Below are 14297 nucleotides of genomic sequence, written 5' to 3'. Positions count from 1 at the left end.
CTCTCAGTAGTGACTTTAACCTGATGTGCTTCTGTTTAGAGTTTTTTTAAAGTCTTACATAGAACATAGAACATAGAACAGTACAGCACAGAACAGGCCCTTCGGCCCTCAATGTTGTGCCGAGCCATGATCACCCTACTCAAACCCACGTATCCACCCTATACCCGTAACCCAACAACCCCCCCCTAACCTTACTTTTATTAGGACACTACGGGCAATTTAGCATGGCCAATCCACCTAACCCGCACATCTTTGGACTGTGGGAGGAAACCGGAGCACCCGGAGGAAACCCACGCACACAGGGGGAGGACGTGCAGACTCCACACAGACAGTGACCCACCGGGAATCGAACCTGGGACCCTGGAGCTGTGAAGCATTTATGCTAACCACCATGCTACCCTGCTGCCCTGCTGCATCTTATGGATGTTAAAAGGACAGTTTAAGGATTACTTGGCGTTGTATTCTTTGGGAGTTGTATTTGAATTAATGGTTGCTAAGATGTTCACTGTATGTTTTAAAAAGGTTAACTTGAGTTCATAGAATAAACATTGTTTTGCTTTAAAAAATACTTTCCCATTTCTGCTGTACCACACCTGTAGAGTGGGCCATGTGCTCCCCATACCACAATCTATTAAAAGTTTTGGGTCAGGTGAACTCCATGATACACCTTGGGGTTCTCTAAACCCTGGCCCATAACAAATCGGGGGCTCGAGGGGGATAAAAGTCTATATATCGGATTGGTTTTGTTTTTAAAGACGGTGAGGGGTGAGCATATTGTGGATGCTTTTCAGGTGTGGTACTATCGTTTAAGTAGGGAGTGTGTTGTGGACAATGCTCTTTCAGAGGCTCTGAAGCTTTTGGGGGTGGAGAAGGTCACACACAGTACCTTATGGACGGAGACTAAAAGCAGACTTTAAGATTTGGCAAAAACATTGCAGTTAACATTACCTTACAAAATGCGAAAAGATGAGTTAATTATGGTGGTGGCTAAGCATTTAAAGTTGCCTGAGTTTGACTCATTAGAAATGGCAAAAATTCAGCTACAAATTAAATAAATGGAACATGAGAAAGTATTAAAGCAGCTTGCATATATGAAAGAGCGGAAAAAGAAAGAGAAACAGAGAGAGAGGAAAAATAAACTGAGAGAGAAGAAAGGAGAAAAGAACGAATAGCTCTAGCAGAACAAAAAGAAAGAGAAAGGGTGATACAGATCAGGGAAAAAGATAAAGAGAGAGAGTTTGAACTTCAGAAAATGGCCATGAAACATGACAGTCAGTAAAAATTTGCAAACATAAAGGGAAACGTACAGTTGGATGATAGTGATGAGGATAGTGAGAAAGAGCGTCAAAATCGAAGGCTTGGTGGGGATCTATTTAAATATGTCCAAGCTTTGCCAAGGTTTGATGAAAAAGAGGTAGAAGCCTTTTTCATTTCAATTGATAAGGTGGCTAAACAAATGAAATGGCCACAGGACATGTGGGTATTACTGATTCAAACAAAGCTGATAGGCAGGGCTAATGAAGTGTTTGCATCACTACCGGAGGAGGTATCTGGGAAGTATGAGGAGGTGAAAAAAATCCATCTTGGGTGCATATGGACTGGTGCCTGAAGCCTACAGACAAAGGTTTAGAAATTTAAGGAAAGAATTTGGTCAAACATACATGGAGTTTGAAAGGCTCAAACAGAGTAATTTTGATAGGTGGATAAGGGCTTTGAAAATAGACCAAAAGTATGAAGCTCTCAGAGAAATTATACTTTTGGAGGAGTTTAAAAATTCAATTCCTGATGTAGTGAGAATGCATGTGGAAGAGCAGAGGGTTAAAACTGTGAGGTTAGCAGCAGAAATTTCAGATTATTATGAATTAGTTGATAAATCAAAGCTTGGTTTCCGAGATCAGTTTCAGCCTGTGATAGAAACTGGGGACATGAGAAATACTCAAGTGGTAAAAGTAAAGTTGATCTGATGGGAGATAAAAACTAGGGTGTACCTCAGACTAAAAAATAAATCCAGGAGGGTGGAAAAGAAACAAAAAATGTTAAATGTTTTCACTGTAATAAACTAGGCCATGTAAAGTCACAGTGTTGGTGGTTGAAGAAAAGCACTGGGAAGGCTGATGTGGTAAAACAGGATAAGACAGTGGGGTTTGTTAAAGTGGTAAAGGAAAGCCCAAGTGAAGCGAAGGAGGTGCAAAAGATTGTACAGCCTGATCAAAGGTGATTGATAAGAAGGTGCCAGATGCCTTTAAAGAATTTACTGAACAAATGCTGCCTGGCCAATTAACAGAGAGCCAGCGTGAACCATGCGCAGGGAAAGGCTCAATGCTGCCCGGGAGGGTGGGAATAGGGTGGGCGCTGAGAAAAGGGAGGGTGCGGGCTGGTGCTTCTAAAGTGCTCCCTCAGAGTGACAGCCGCTGCAGAACTGTGTCAGGGAACGTTAGGCCTGTAAAAAATAAATTGAAATGGAGAGATGCTACAAAAAGTGTCCAGGCAGCATAATCAATCACAAACTGCAGTCTCCAGACAACTTTTTAAAAAATGTTTCAGCTCTGACATTTCATTCCACAGGATCGAGGCTGCAGCTAAAATGTAAAGACCACCCGGCCAATCGGTCCACCTGCCAACCATTAATGTAGACGGGCCATATAAAATTGTGTTCAATTAGCCCCTCAATGGGTAAATTGCCTGCTTGATTGTTGGCGGGGTGGGGGAGGGAGCTCCCGACTCTCGTGTGCGCACGCCGACCAAAACATTGCGCGAGTTCGCAATGACATCAGGATGCACGTCCAACATCTTCTCGAGCGATGTCACGCACAGGGGCTGGTTTAGCTCACTAGGCTATATCGGTGGCTTTTAAAGCAGACCAAGCAAGCCAGCAGCATGGTTCAATTCCCGTACCAGCCTCCCCGGACAGGCGCCGGAATGTGGTGACTAGGGGCTTTTCACAGTAACTTCATTGAAGCCTACTCGTGACAATAAGCCATTTTCATTTCATTTCATTTTTCACTTCTGGGTCGGGCCCACACGCGCCCAAACAACTTAAAATTCTGGCCTTGAATTTAGAGACTGTGTGATTCAGAGGAGAGAGTGCTACCAACTGAGACGCAACTGATGGCCTCGCCTTCGGTGCCAGTTCCAAGCTGCCCAGGGAGGCAGGAGCCAAATGAACCTCTGCTTAGACTCAATGCTTCTTTGATCTTGCTGCCTTTGCAGTTCATTTACTGGATGATATTGAGAGGCTTTTCAAACAGATTTGGCAGTCAATAAGACTGCCTTTTAGTGCCCTATGTCTCTATTTTCATCAGGCTTGTTTTCTCATCAGTTCCAATTTGAGTTATTTCATTTCACTTCGGCTATTTCCAGCAAATTGTTCCCTTTCAACAATTCCTTTATTCTTTCTCTTCCACTGAGTTTTCAGCCAAATTAACTCTGAATTGCCAAGAAGCTGTTGCCTGAGCTTCACTTCAATTATTACAATGACAAGTGGCTTCCATTCACTTTTCTATTTTGATATTTTATTCTCTACGCTTAAACCCAGGAGCACACGGTTCTGTGGACAGATTTCTTTGGGAATTCCAGGCGAATAAGGACCGATCTGTCATATTAGATACGGCTCAATTATATACAATTAGCTCTGTAATGGTATGTTCAGATTGAAACCTGCAGGAGCAGGACAGTTGAATTCTTGGGGCTGATAACCATTTTTCATTTATATTAGATAAATGTCTGTATATACATATTTTAAAGTTGAATTTGAAAGAAAATCTAGCAGTTTGTAGTTAACTGTTCTCTGCTGCATTTTCCATAACAAAACTTCTACAAGAGTCCGCTTGCCAATCAATCAGCACTCTGTTCTCATGCAGTATAAGTTGTTGTTCCCTTATCTTGTGTATCTGTCCTGATGAGTGCAAGACAAAAACTTTGACAGGATGTCTCTTTTTTCAGCAATGCTCAAGTTCTGCACTATCAAATGACTAAATATTTTAGTATATAATTAGATATATATGTTGCATTTGAATGTAATTGTGTCATTTTACATGATCGTACAATCTGATGTGCTTAGCTTTAATATATCTGCAAATAGTTCAATAATTGCATATACTTGTTTTTTTAATATATTCCCTATATTTAATTTTGAATATTAAAAAATCTAATTTCATAAACTGAGTCTGTTTCTTAGTAACTGAAATGTGTGAGCAACACATTTAATCTTGCAACTACAAGATGATACATGTACAGAATAATTAAATGGAATGAACTATTAAAAGTGTGCCCATCAAAGGTGGGTGTGGAGCACTCCACTTATTGAAGTACTCATCTGATTTTAACTTTTAATTTTAATCTGGAAACGATGCCAAAACTGAGTCACTGCATCCCACCTAGATTGTGTGCTGACTTTGACTTCTGAAACCTGAGCTCTTTATATATTCTACTACAGGCTGAAGAAAGTGAAAGTTAAGATAAGGAGAAATGTGGCTGTCTCATCCAATTTTAATGAGTATCGAGCCACAGCAGATAACTCCCCTTAATTTGACATTAACTGGGAATAAATTAGTGATTTCAATTCAGACAACCCACAAGGAAATTGAAGTGAGAAATGGAACAAGTGCCCCTGGAACATTTGAGGTGGCCTTCTAATCTTGGTGCTGTGCTTTGGTGTAACAGGGAAAACAATCTTTAGATTGCAGATCACAATGCTGCATCTGACCTAACAATGGGTACCAGAAATAGAGAAGTGCTTGGTTCCCCAATGCTTATACCTTGTCTCAACATGTATAAGCCAAGTGTTTGGACGTATACCCTAACTTTCCCCTAAAATGTAATTTGTTATTCAACAAATATGCAGCATCAGAGTTCAGATTTAAACAGGCCAATTTCCCATTGAAACAATTACTGTTTTGTGATAATGGGAAATGCATCTCTCTGGGTCCTTCATTGTACCGAAGCTGTGGAAAAACTTGAAACTATACAAGATTAAACTATTCCAAAGATGTGCAGGTTAGGTGGATTGGGCATGCTAAATTTCCTTAGTGTCCAAAATTGCCCTTAGTGTTGGGTGGGGTTACTGGGTTATGGGGATAGGGTGGAGATGTGGACCTTGGGTAGGGTGCTCTTTCCTAGAGCTGGTGCAGACTCGATGGACCGAATGGCCTCCTTCTGCACTGCACTGTAAATTCTATGTAAGAGCCTGGTACTGAAGGCTGCCATTGCTCTAATTTCTCTGGAGATCTGGAGTTGCCATCAGTTCGAATCACGGCTAATCCTCCATGGAATTCTGTTTTTACGAAGGGGCTTATTTTGGCTGCTTGTAACAAAGGCTATTTACCCAAAATGTTAAATTTGTTCCTCTCGCCACAGATACTGCCTAGCCTGCTGAGTATTTCCAACATGTTTTGTTTTTATTTCAGCATTGACTTTTGTATTATCTTTTTTTTGTTGCTGATACCCAGCAATATAATCCAAACTAACCATTCCAATCCACATAGGTGAAATTAATGGTTCCATGTTCATGTAACTGTTCTGGCACTTCACCCAAGTGCCACATCAGGCATTGTGATTATTGGCAAGTGATTCAAGCATGTGGTCTGTAACAGCCAAACTCGTTCTTGCCCTCACCCGCCAGCCATGCATGGATGGGAATCAAGCATGTTAATTCTATTTGACTTTATTTCCCTCTATCTCTGGTGGCATTGAAACCAGCTGCAGTTTCCCTCTTAGCTGAGACCACCACTCACCATGGTCAAGAAAAGCAGACATGGTGTATGCATTGCCAATGTGGCTCATTCCCACACTGACCAGTACCGTTCGTCATTGATCTCTTGGGGGAGCCTTTATTTAAACTGCTCTGTGGTGGCAGAGCAGAAAGTGACGAAGGATGCATTCCCTGTCTGGGATGAAATGAAATGAAAATGAAAATCGCTTATTGTCAAAAGTAGGCTTCAAATGTAGTTACTGTGAAAGAACCTAGTCGCCACATTCCGGCGCCTGCTCGGGGAGGCTGGTACAGGAATTGAACCGTGTTGCTGGCCTGCCTTGGTCTGCTTTAAAAGCCAGCGATTTAGCCCTGTGCTAAACCAGCCCTCAGTGATTCCACTTTCTGTTGATGATCGCCATGTGTTCAAATTCTAAACCAGTATGCAACTGATCACAGTGGCAGCCTGAGATTACACTTACACTGATTCGAAAAAATAGAGTTCAAACAGTTTATAGGGATAAAGGGGTCAAAGCTTAAACAAATCCAGTTTTCTTTTATCAATACATGGGAGAGAATTGATTAAAATTCCAAAAACGCCTCCAGCAATTGAAGTCATATGTCAATTCAGATCCTCAAACACAAAATTAATAAGCCTCAAGTGAGACACAAGATTAGAAGGAATTTTATTCCCCCCCTATGGAATTGTAGATATGTGGAACAGACTTGCAGCTAAAGCTGTGTTAATTAATGCCTTTAGAAATAAATTAGATGAATATCTGGTTAGAATCGGCATTAAGGGCGAGGAGGAACAGTGATAGTGATGACCACATGATGTATTTCTGAGCTGCTGGAGCTGAAATTTCATATTTTAAAAAAGGCAACTCGTCGAGTTTATGTGACTTTCCCTCCATCATAAGGTCAGAAGTGGAAATGTTGGCTAATGACTGCACAGTGCTCAGTGCCATTTGCAATCCCTCAGATACATTAGCAACATCTGGACAATACTCAGGCTTGGGTTGATACGTGACGAGAACACAAGTAACATTAATGTCACACAAGTGCCAGGCAATGATCATCTCCAACAAAATATCTAATTATCTCCCCTTTTCATTCAGCAGCATTACCATCACTTAATCTCCCACTGTTAATATCCTGGGGTCACTATTTACAAAAACTGAACTGGACCAGCCATATAAATACTGTGGCTGCAAGAGGAAGTCAGAATCTAGGAATTGTATGTCAAATGGCTCACCTTCTGGCTCCCCCCCCCCCCCCCCCCCCCCCCCCCCCCCCCTCCAAAGCCTGTCCACCAGCTGAAAGGTACACAGCGGGAGGGTAATGGAATATTCTCCACTTTCCTGGATGTGTGCGGCTCTGACAACACTCAAGAAGCTTGAACAAAGCAGTCCTCTTGATTGACACGCCTTCTATCATCTTAAACACTAACCCCACTCACCACTGGGATACAGTGGATGCAGGGTATACTATCGACAGATACAGTGCAGCAACTTCCCAATTCTCCTTACACAACATCTTCCAAACCGGCAATCACCACCTCGATGGACAATATCAGCAGACACATGGGAATACCACCATCTTCAAATTTCCTTTCAAGTCACACATCATCTTGACTTGGAAATATATCAATGTTCCTTCATTGTTGTTGAGTCAAAATCCTTGAACTCGCTCCGTAACACCACAAGGACCACAGTGGTTTAAGAAGGCACATCATCAATATTGTGATATTGCTTTCAGAGAAAATACACTAACAAGTAAGCACCCATCATGTGAACCATATGTTCTCCAGGCATTGTTCAAAGGAGCTTTTGGTTTAGCTAGCAGCATGTAGTGTGAGGGAGTTGCAGCTGTACTTTCCTTTTAACAATAGATGTTGAATCTTTATCGTAAATCTGTCTGTTGGGCAATCCTGTACTACATCTTCAAATAAACCAAACCCACATTTAGTTTACCACTCCTGTGTGTGACTCGTCAGTTAGTATTAAGCAAACATAGAAATACAACATGGTGAGCAGTAGTAGTTCCTCGTAATGAAGATGATGAAGATTTGAAGATCAAAGGAAAAACCACGGACAAGGCTTTGTCCAGTGTAAAGGCTGTGTAAAGGTTGTATGTGCCCTTTTCCTAGCCTCCAAGATGGAACCACCCTTTCCTTTCCACTCACCTGAAACCTTAAACCCACCCACTGCTGGGCGAGTCAGCATGGAGCATGTCCGCTCCATGCAGACGTTGCCTCGGGTGGGGAGGCAGCAATCCACCTCCCGCATATTATGGGCAGCACAGTAGCACAGTGGGTAGCACTGTTGCTTCACAGCTCCAGGGTCCTAGGTTCGATTCCCAGCTTGGGTCACTGCCTGTGTAGAGTCAACACATTCTCCTTGTGTCTGCGTGGGTTTCCTCCGGGTGCTCCGGTTTCCTCCCACAAGTCCCAAAAGACGTGCTGTTAGGTGAATTGGACATTCTGAATTCTCCCTCTGTGTACCCGAACAGGCGCCAGAATTTGGCGACTGGGGGCTTTTCACAGTAACTTCATTGCAGTGTTAATATATGTCTACTTGTGACAATAAAGACCATTATTAAAGAGTATTATTATTATACCCTTTTGATTTTTAAACAAAGGGTGGAGCTATTCTTTTCGATTTTCCTGCCACAGAATCAGATAAACAGGTTGTGAAAATAAAAATGGCCATTGGAAATGAGAGCTTGCACAGAGACAACACTTCTTGTCTGTCTGAGAAGGATCAGAAAGATTCTGCCAAGCTGTGGAACATGCTGGAGGATCAGATTTGTGCAAAGGTAAACTTTAGAATACGTCATTTAGAAATGATGGCTTATACACACCAACCACAAGAATCAATTGATCATTTCATCATCATGTTAAGGGTAAGGACTGTGATTTCTCAGAAACTGAGCTGTCCAAACGAATGTGGAACTGGTTATACCTTCAACGCCAATTGAAGCTTTCCGAAAATAATTTATGGAGGAAAAGAAAGGTCAGGATATTGTTACAGGCTGAGATGGGAGGAGTGCGCGTGTATTACTCCACAAGTCACAACATTAGTTGAAAAGTTTAAATATACTAACCAAAATGGCCCATTGTTCATATGTTCTGGGCATGTCCTAAGTTAACGTATCTTTGGGGCTCTTTTGTCAGCACCACATCAGCGATCTTAGGCAGGGAGTTGGAGCAGGGTCCCCAAGAGGCCATATTCAGGGTGCCAGAGCTTCAGCCAGGAGCGGGGACAAGTGTTTTAGCCTTCGCCTCACTAATTGCTCAGTGGCAGGATCTGCTGGAGTGGAGGTCAGCTTCTCCATCCAGTCCCACAGTGTGGCTGGGGGATCTCCTGGAATTTTGTATTTGGAGAAAGTTAAATACACAATGAGAGGGTCGATTGGGAGGTTCTATATAAGGTGGCAACTGTTTGTTATGTATTTTAGAGAGCTGTGGGGAGGGGGGGGGGTAAGGGGTTGGGGGGCTGTTCTTGTTTTTGTGTCATGTTTTTTTATTTGTATATAAATTTAAAAATGTTCAATAAATAAAAAAATAGCCAATTGTTTGCCTTCACTACTTGTACTCTCTTTCAATCAACTCAGAATGATTGATTTATTACAAAACAACTCTTATTATCAAGTTTAACAAACTGGTTAACTTCAGTTAACAAACTGGGCAGATTTTTATTTTCTCAGTTAAAGAACAAAGAACAATACAGCACAGGAACAGGCCCTTCAGCCCTCCAAGCCTGTATCGACTATGGTACCTGCCTAAACTAAAACCGTATGCACTTACGGAGTCCGTATCCTTCCATTCCCAACCGATTCATATATCTATGTCTATGTCTATATCTTCTGTGCCCAAGCCAGTTCTGTATCCAACTTGCCAGCTCTTCTATGATCCCGTGTGACTTCACCTTTTATACCAGTCTACCATGAGATACCTTGTCAAAGGCTTTACTGAAGTCCATGTATACAACATCTACTGCCTTTACCTCATCTATCATCTTTGTCACTTCCTCGAAAGATTCGATCAAATTAGTGAGGCACGACCTCTTCTTCACAAAACCATGCTGTCCATTGCTAATTTCATAGAATCATAGAATTTACAGTACAGAAGGAGGCCATTCAGCCCATCGGGTCTGCCCCAGCCCTTGGAAAGAGTACCCTACCCAACTCCACACTTCCACCCTATTCCCGTAACCCCGTAGCCCCACTTAACCTTTTTGGACACGAAGGGCAATTTAGCATGGCCAATCCACCTAACCCGCACATTTTGGGACTTCGGACTGTAGGAGGAAACCAAAGCACCTGGAGGAAACCTACGGACACATGGGGAGAATGTACAGATGTACAAGCCGGGAATCGAACCTGGGACCCTGGAGCTGTAAAGCAACTTGCTAACCACTATGCTACCGTGCTGCCCATTTGTTTCCAAATGTGAGTAAATCCTGTCTCTAAGAGTCTTTACCAATAATTTCCCTACCACTGACGTAAAGCTCATCGGCCTGTAATTTCCTGGATTATTCCTGTTGTCCCTCTTAAACAATGGAACAACATTGGCTACTCTCCAGTTCTCTGGAACTTCACCTGTAGCAAAGAGGATACAAAGATCACTGTCAAGGACCCAGCAATTTCCTCCCTTGCCTCCCTCAGTATTCTGGGCTAGATCCCACCAGGCCCTGGGACTTATCTACTTTAATGCTTTTTAAAATGCCGAACACCTCTTTATTAATATTAACATGACTCAGAATATCTGCACACTCTACCCGATACTCCTCATCCACCAAGTCCTTCTCTTTGGTGAATACTGAGGCAAATTATTCATTTAGCATCTCTCCCATTTCCTCTGGTTCCATACATAGATTCCCTCCAATATCCTTGAATGGACCATCCCTTACTCTGGCTACCCGCTTGTTCTTTACACACATATAAAACGGCTTAGGATTTTTCTTAATCTTGTTTGCCAATGACCTTTCATGGTCCCTTTTAGCCTTCCTAACTGCCCTTAAGTTTCTTCCTACTTACTTTATATGCTTCAAGGGCTTCATCTATCCAAAGCCTTTCCAACCTTACTTTTTCTTTTTGACAAGGTTCATAATATCCCTCGTTATCCAGGGTTCCCTATACTTGCCACCCTTATTTTTCGTCCTCACAGGTACATGCCGGTCCTGAATTCGAATCAACTGCCATTTGAAAGCCTCCCACATGCCGGATGTTGATTTTCCCTCAAACAGCCTCGCCAATCAACACTCTCCAGATCCTGCCTAATGCTGTTGTAATTAGCCTTCCCTCCAGTTTAACACCTTCACTTGAGGATTACTCGCTGGCTTTTAAAGCAGACCAAGCAGGAGAGCAGCACGGTTCGATTCCCGTACCAGCCTCCCCGGACAGGCGCCGGAATGTGGCGACTAGGGGCTTTTCACAGTAACTTCATTGAAGCCTACTCGTGACAATAAGCGATTTTCATTTTCATTTCATTTCACTCTTGTCCTTATCCATAAGCAGTTTCCAACTTACAGAATTAAGATCACTGTTCCTGAAATGAATTCTTACTGAAACTTCGATCACCTGGCCAGCCTAATTTCTCAGCACCAGGTTTAATATCGCCCCTTCCAGAGTTGGGCTATTTACATATTGTTTCAAGAAACCCTCCTGGACGCTCCTTACAAATTCTGCTCCATCCATTTCTCTAGTAGTAAGTGTGCCCCAGTCAATATAAGGAAAGTTAAAACCACCCACCGCAACAACCCTATTGTTTATGCATCTTTCCAAAATCTGTCTGCGTATCTGCTCCTCGATCTCCTACTGGCTGTTAGGAGGTCTGTAGTAAACCCCCAACACTGACAGCACCCTTCCTATTCCTGAGCTCTACCCATATTGCCTTGCTGCCTGAACCCTCCAAGGTGTCCTCCCTCAGCACAGCTGTGATATTCTCCTGAACCAATAATGCAACTCCCCCACCCCTTTTGCATCTCCCTCTATCCTGCCTGAAGCATCTAACTCCTGGGATGTTTAGTTGCCAATCCTGTCCCTCTTTCAACCAAGTTTCTGTAATAGCAACAACATCATAATGCCACGTACTAAGTTCATCAGTCATACCTGAAATACTCCTCGCATAGAAACTAATGCGCTTCAGCCCACCAGCCCAACTGTGTTGAGCAACCATTCCCTGCCTGCTCTTCCTCTTAATCTTACTGGACTTAGTCTGTAGCTCACTCAAAAATCACACTGATTTCAACAGCAACAGGCCCACAACTTAAAACTTGCCTCTGTCATGAGATTTCCAGTAAATCACAAGCCTTTATCAGTTTCTGCACCCCTCAATTAAAATGATTGCAGTTCAAAACAAACAAACAGCTCTTCACCCTCAAGTACCATGCTGGTCAAGTGATTTATTTGAAAATACATTGTTGCCCCCAGTCCAAAGGTGAACTTTTGACGTTTTTGTAAAAACCATCCAATAAGTGATTAGTATGATTATTACACAGGATTCCAAATCAGAGGGATTGAATCCCCAATCCACAGGAGCAAGGTTTTTCTCCAAGTTGAATGCCAAAACAGATATTGATCAGTTCATTTGGCAGCGGGATCTCATGAAATCGCTATGTTCAGGACACCATTGAGAAGATACGGCTTCGGCTACGTTGGTTTATTCATCAGTCAGGGTCTGGCCCAGAAGTATATGGACAGAATTACAGAAAATATCCTTGGATGTGTATGCATTGCTGCTGATTTTGCAGTGATGGGCAAAACCAAAGAAGAGCATGGCCAAAATCTGCACACACTGATAACAGTCGGTCGTCGTGAAGAACCTGTCTTCATCAACAAGAAATGCCACGTGAATGTGAGTCAGATTAATCATCTCAGTTCTATTGATTCACGTTCCAGGATCGGTCCTGACCCAAGCAAAAATTGAAGATTTATGAGACATGCCTCCTCCCCTGGACAAAGAGGAGTTGCAGAGATGTCTCGGATTCTTCAATTTCTCAGCAGAACTGGCACTGGAGCGTGTCCAGCGGAGATTCACACGGATGATCCCTGGAATGGCGGGTCTAGCATATGAGGAACGGCTGGCGTTCCTGGGATTGTATTCATTGGAGTTCAGAAGGTTAAGGGGAGATCTAATAGAAACTTACAAGATAATACATGGCTTAGAAAGGATGGACGCAAAGAAACTGTTTCCGTTAGGCGAGGAGTCAAGGACCCGTGGGCACAGCCTTAGAATTAGAGGGGGTAAATTCAAAACAGAAATGCGGAGACATTTCTTCAGCCAGAGAGTGGTGGGCCTGTGGAATTCATTGCCGCAGAGTGCAGTGGAGGCCGGGACGCTAAATGGCTTCAAGGCAGAGATAGATAAATTCTTGATGTCGCGAGGAATTAAGGGCTATGGGGAGAATGCTGGGAGGTGGAGTTGAAATGCCCATCAGCCATGATTGAATGGCGGAGTGGACTCGATGGGCCGAATGGCCTTACTTCCACTCCTATGTCTTATGGTCTTATGGTCTTAATACATACCTAACTTTGCAAAGAGTGCATCATCACTTAGAGAGCTACTAAAGAAGGATGTATAGGTATGTCAGGGGGACTATCAGCACGTGTTTGAGTAACTTAAACAGGCATTGCCAGGAGAGAGATGCGTTCTACAAATGTACAACCCAAGAAAGAGGTTGGCACATCTCAAAAAGAGTTAGGAGCATGCATCATGCAGAATGGCAAACCTATTCCATTTGGTTCCAAAAGTCTTTCACAAACAGAATCTAATTATCTGAACACAGAGCGTGAGACACTCGCTCTGGTAGCCAGTATCACAAGGTTCCACATGTAGCTATTTGGTAAACGGGTCAGTGTGGAAACTGCCAAAAACCATTTGGAAATTATTTGCTGCAAGCCACTCATAAGTGCGCCACCCAGCCACAACAACCTCTGAGAAAAACACAGGGCTAGAACTTCAAAATCCATTATAAATCTGGCAAGTTATCCAATCTGGAAAATCTGATGAATTTTGGTCAACATAAGTGTAACCAAGGTCAAGAGAAAATAGCAAATGATCCATGACTGAAGGCATTATGGAGAGTAATTGTAGAAGGTTGGTCTAATACAATACAAGTGTCAGACACCCTCGCATGTTTTTGGCCATACAGTGATGAACTAATTGTTTCAAGAGATAGGGGGCGCGATTCTCCCAAAACGGGAGAAATCGTAAGGCTGGCGTCAAACCCGGACGGGTTTGACGCCAGCGCGCCCCTTCCCGACCGGGAACCGATTCTGGTCCCCGGTCGGGGCTAGCAGCCCGACGCCGCAAGCTCCAGCATCACGGGCTTAACGAATTTCGTTAAGCCCGCTTGCCGGAGTTAGCGCCGGCTGACGCGTCATATGACGTCAGCCGCGCATGCGCGGATTGGAAGACTCCAACCCGCACATGCACGGATGACGCCATCACGTATTTGCGCGAAACCCGCGCATGCGCGGGCCGGGATGCCCCTCAGCCGCCCCGCGAATGGATACTGCGGGGCGGCGGAAGGACAAATAGTGCGCGGGCATCGGGCCCGCTGCCCGCGATCGGTGCCCACCGATCGCGGGCCCATGGCACCCT

This window comes from Scyliorhinus canicula, chromosome 3 (genome assembly GCF_902713615.1).
Source record: "Scyliorhinus canicula chromosome 3, sScyCan1.1, whole genome shotgun sequence".
Taxonomy (NCBI): domain Eukaryota; kingdom Metazoa; phylum Chordata; class Chondrichthyes; order Carcharhiniformes; family Scyliorhinidae; genus Scyliorhinus; species Scyliorhinus canicula.
Note: the sequence above shows the minus strand (reverse complement) of the source record.